General features: G+C 63.7%; 1 long non-coding RNA gene across 1 annotated transcript; it reads right to left on the bottom strand.

The window, feature by feature from the left end:
- Window positions 1–419: 419 nt before the first annotated feature.
- On the bottom strand, window positions 420–2,604 carry LOC138922754 (uncharacterized). Its single transcript, XR_011435875.1, has 2 exons — window positions 1,701–2,604; window positions 420–1,364 (listed from the first exon to the last, which is right to left on the bottom strand). It is a non-coding gene; the product is annotated as an uncharacterized lncRNA (long non-coding RNA).
- Window positions 2,605–5,351: the final 2,747 nt, after the last annotated feature.

The raw sequence follows: 5,351 nt of genomic DNA, 5'->3' as shown, positions 1-5,351 counted from the left end.
TCCGAAGGAAGGGGCTGACCCCATGGCCGAGCGGTTGAGTTTGCACGCTCCGCTTCAGCGGCCCGGGGCTTCAAAGGTTCGGATCCTGGGCTCGGACACGGTACCGCTCATCAAGCCACGCTGAGGTGGCGTCCCACACGGCAGAACCAGAGGGACCCTCAAAGAGAATATACAACTAGGTACTGGGGTGCTCTGGGGAGAAGAAGAAGAAGGAGGAGGAATAAAAAGAAAAGATAAGATTGGCAATGAGCTCGGGTGCCGGTCTTTAAAAAAAAAAAAAAAAAGAGGAAGAAAGATGGACAAACAGGAACGAATCCCACTGACGGCACCTCCAAATGGTGGGGGGTAGGGGGGTGGGGGGGGTGGGGAGTGGCATCATCGGGCCAATGGTGACTCTAAGTCGTGATCCCGCGGTTGTGTTATTTGATATTTTATCGAATCGATTTATTATTTTATTTTTGAGGAAGATGAGCCCTGAGCGAACATCTGCCGCCAATCCTCCTCTGTCGGCCGAGGAAGACTGGCCCTGAGCTGACATCCGTGCCCATCCCCCTCTACTTTCCAGGTGGGACGCCTGCCACAGCGTGTCTCGCCAAGCGGTGCCGGGTCCTGCGCCCGGGATCCGGACCGGCGAACCCGGGGCCGGCGGAGCGGAACGTGCGAACTTCACCGCCGCGCCACCGGGCCGGCCCCCGGAGTTGTTTTAAAAATCCAGTAAGGGGCTGGCCCCGTGGCCGAGTGGTTAAGTTCGCGCGCTCCGCTGCAGGCGGCCCAGTGTTTCGTCGGTTCGGATCCCGGGCGCGGACACGGCACTGCTCATCAAACCACGCTGAGGCGGCGTCCCACATACCACCGCTAGAAGGACCCACAACGAAGAACACACAACTATGTACCGGGGGGGCTTTGGGGAGAAAAAGGAAAGACAAAAAATAAAATCTTCAAAACTCCAATAAAACTTTGAGTGAAGACGACGAGGAGGATGCGAAACGTATCTCACGCCTCCGAGCCGAGCCGTCCGTTTAGGAAGGGGGACGAGGACCCTTTGTAAGCGATGTCCCTTTTTAAGCACCATTCTAAACCACAGAACAGAACTCCCTCTCCTCGACCCGGAGCGACCCGGAGCGAGGAGGTTCCTGGGTGTGTCAGAGAGGGCCACGTCCTCTGCAGCACGAACGAACCGCCAGGGTTCGGCCACGGGAAAGAATTTCTTCCTCTCCAGGCGGACTAAAAGTCGCCGACGGCAGCGGGCGTAGGTGCTATCCTTCCCGTCCAGGAAAGGCAGGGAGAACTTCAGCCGTGAAGAGAAGGAGGTCTTCCTCACTCCCCGTTTCGGGAGGGCCCCTTTGGCAGGGGAGTTTTGTCTCCTGATTTCAAGTCAGGAAGAAAAGGGAGAGAGAGAGAGAGTGTCCTTCTCGTGCCAGGTCGGTCTGAGGGGGACCTCCTCTGGTTTCCTCCCTTCCCAGGGAAGGCCGTTCGCTCCTTCTTCTAGAAAAAGCTCCCAAAGCACCACCGCCCAGGATGGTTGACCTACGCCCATCGTCCCTCCTTTCCCAATCATTTCTACCGCGACAGAGGGACAGAGGCCCCGGCCCCATCCCCATCCCCACCCCCACCCCCATCGCCTGCCTCCTTGATGGCCAAAGGAGCTGCCTCTGAGAATGGAACGGGGCTTGGAAACCTTCTAGAGGGGTGACTCTCACCTGCCTGCCTGCTGGGAAAAGCACCCACGCTGTCCATCGGACTGCCCTTTTGGGCAAACGTAGGCGTGCCACATAGCGATCGACAGCTATGGCGGGGGGGCGGGGGCGGGGTGGCGTGGTGGTGCCCAGGATCCACGACACGTGACGGCTGCGGAGCACGACAGCCCTAAGACCTTGAGGGAGACGGGGTGGCGCGTGAATCCTTTCGGAACGAGAACGACAGGAAACGCTGACGGGGACGTGTTCTCGTCTCGAGAACACACCAACGCCTCGCACGGTGTCTGACCCGGGGTGCCTCTGACTTTTGTCATCAGAGACGATCCTGTCGACCGCCCCTCACGCTTTGGGGAAAAGGGGAGAGGGACTCGGTAGCACGGGAGAAGCCATCCATCCGCCCTTCCTTTCCGTCTTCACGGCTCCTTCTCGTGGAAAACGAGGAAGCCGTCCGGAGGAACGGAACACTGACCCGGGCCAAAGCGTGGCCCAGCCTGAGCCTCCAAAACCTTCTGCTAAGTGAGAGGTGCCAGACATCCAAGGCGACCTACGTTGCGATTCCACACAGAGGAGAGAGCTAGAACGGTCCAACCCTAGAGGGCGACAGCAGATGGCGGCGGCGGCGGCGGCGGCGGCGGCGGCGGCGGCGGCGGTGGTGGTGGTGGTGGTCGTGGTGAGGCAGATCCGGGAGTGGGGCCGTTTTTTCTTTCGGAGGGAGGGGATGGAAACGGAAACCTTCTGGAAATAGATAGCCGTGACGGATGCGCCACCTTGGGGAGAGAGACCCCCGAAGGCCACTGGCTTGTGCCCCGTGGAAAGGATGGATTCGGTGGGATGGGAATTCTACCTCCGTGTAGAGCGTGTGGTAAACCACGAGGTGGGTGGGTGGGTGGATGGCCTCCCTGCCTCGCCTCCACCTAGACGTCCACACACAGAGACCGACGAGGGAGGGAGGGAGGGAGGGAGGGAGGGAGAGAGACAAGATGGACAGAGGCCGAGGCCGAGGCCGAGGCCGAGGCAGTGAGCGAGTAAGTGATCGACCCTGGCCATAGGGATTCCTCAGAGGGCGTCTCTTGGCTCCCCAAACGAAGAATGTGTGTGGAGATCGAGAAAGATCACCGACCTAGGAGAACCAGCAAGACTTCCTCACCCTCCAGAGAGCCGCTGGGCCCCTGCCGTCCCTGCCACCGCCACCCCTACCCCTCGCCTTTGGCAGCGACGCCAACGAAAGGCAGGCAGACGAGTGGGAGAGTCGTGTGGTGGTGTCCCCCAAGGAAGGTGGGTCCATGCCGACGAGCGGTCGTCGGCGTGTGGAAAAGCCAGAGGCGGGCTGACTAGAAGGAGGGCGTCCTGGGGGAAGGGGCCAGGGTGTGAGGGAGAGAGGCCTGTTTCTCTTCCCCTGTTGGTCCCAAGTCAGGGGCCCAAAGGAGGAAAGCTGTCCGTTCCTTTCCGACTCGGACGGTTCGGGCGGGACCGACCGATCCCCGTGGCGGCGCGGTCGGGGCTTTCTGGACCAGAACCCCTCTCTCCGTCGCCTTTCGACCACACACACGCTTTAGAGGCCAAGAGAAAATGGATCGGGTCTCTCTGTCTCTCTCCCTAGAAAACAAGGGCCGGGGGCCGAGCCCGTGGACGAGCGGTCAAGTACGCGCCCCCACCCCGACCCCCGGCTTCGACGGCCCAGGTTTTCACCGGTTCGGATCCTGGGCGCAGCCCCAGACCCAGCATCGCCCTTCAAGCCCACATAGCAGAAACCCGAAAGACCTACCACTGGAACCTACAACTATGGATGGACGGGACGGGACGGGACGGGGCGGGGCGGGGCGGGGCGGGGCGGGGGTGGGGGGGGGCGGCTTTGGGGAGAAGGAAGAAAGAAAAAATAAAAGAAACACAAGGACGGTCATCGCGATAGTTCTTTCCACTTCCATCCATATGTTAACAGGACCCAAGTTTCCCGACCTCCATTTGGATGCATGTTAACTAAATGGAGAAGCTATTCAAAGGACTCCTCTAAAGAAGTCCACGTTCTTCTTTCTAAATGATAATGAAAATCATTGTCACCACCGCTCTTCCGACCCTCCATGTCCAGACGGCCTCCCGCCCCTCCCCCATCCCCAACTCCCGCCCCGCCCCGCCCCGCGCCGACCCCCGCCCCCGGCATTCGCCCCGCCCACCTTTCCCTCTCCACTCCTACCCCCCCGCCCCCCGCCGCCCGGGACACCACCCCCCGCACCCCACCCCCCCCCCATCCCGGCCGGGCCACCTGGTCGACCTCCTCGAACACTATATAAGAGGATGCCGGGCAGCCGGTGGCGCCCGACAAGCGGCCTCCTCACCGGCCGGACGGATCAGCCTCGCGGGGGCGGGCGATGGGGAGGCGTTCGTCCAGGTCAGGTCAGGTCAGGTCAGGTCAGGTCGGGGGAGGGAGGATGCAGCGCCGGCCGGCCTGGTGCGTGGCCTGGTCCCGATCCACCCCGCGTCTCGTTTCTCGGGCCGGGACGAGTACAGGCGGGGAGGCCGACTCGGTCACGGAAAGCGGCCTTGGGGAGGTTTTGGCGAACGTCCCTGTCCCAGGGCCGTCTGCCGACTAGGGGACGGAGTCCTCCTCCATGCGCCTTCTCGCCCCCAGTCGGGCGGGTTGTGGGTCGCGCGGTCGACTTGGCCATTTCACCGGAGGCGTCCTGCCTGCCGGGGCTCCCTCCCTCGGGCCGGTGCGAGCGGTCCTCGGGCGGCCCGGGAATTTGGGCCGCAGCGAACGAACGAACGAAGCCCGTCCCTCCTGCGTCGGCACGGATGAGACACAGCCCTGGTGGATGGAGCCGCTTTCCTCGGGTTTCCTTTTGCTTTCGGCCGCTGCTGCCACCAAACCTCCCTAAACGATAGGAATGAAAACGGGAACGGTTGGCATAATAAAAGCGTTTTGGTTGGCGTGTTTCTTGGCTTTTGGGGACTCGAGAGGTATGATGGATGATCTCCGATTGTCCTTTGGAAGGAAGGTCTATTTCATCCCAGTCGCACGAACCCCGCAAACGTGCGGCTGGACGAGGGAGGGAGGGAGGGAGGGAGGGAGGGAGGCCAACCACGGGATTTCCGCACGACCAGCTGATGGACACGACCGCCCCCGTGAGCCGGGCGGAGGGCAGCCGCCCGGGTCTCGCAGCTACGTGCCCGCGGAACCCTCGGGACTGCGAGAAGCCCGAGCGACCCGCAGTCACGCGGCGCTCGGCGCGGACATCTGGTCGGCCCGCGCGCCACGGGACCCGGGGGCCGGGCCGCTGGTCGACCCGGCAGGGCGGCGGCCCCAGCGGCGGCCTCGCCGCCGCTCGTCCGCAGGCTCCAGGGAGCCCTCGGGGCTCCGAGAAGCCCGAGCACCCCGTGGCCCCGCGACCCCTCGGCGCTCGGCGCGGACATCTGGTCGACCCGCGTGCCACCAGACCCGGGGGCCGGGTCGCCGGTCGACCCGGCAGGGCGGCGGCCCCGGCGGCGGCCTCGCCGCTGCTCGTCCGCCGGGTCGCCGGAGCCCTCGAGCCTCCGAGAAGGCCGAGCGCCCCGCGGTCCCGCGCCGCTCGGCGCTCGGCGCTCGGCGCGGACATCTGGTCGACCCGCGCGCCACGGGACCCGGGGGCCGAGTCCGGGCCGGGCCGCTGGTCGACCCGG

The sequence above is a fragment of the Equus caballus genome, unplaced genomic scaffold (genome assembly GCF_041296265.1).
Source record: "Equus caballus isolate H_3958 breed thoroughbred unplaced genomic scaffold, TB-T2T unassigned-0002504, whole genome shotgun sequence".
Lineage (NCBI taxonomy): Eukaryota > Metazoa > Chordata > Mammalia > Perissodactyla > Equidae > Equus > Equus caballus.
Note: the sequence above shows the minus strand (reverse complement) of the source record. Positions and strands in the feature narration are given on the sequence as shown.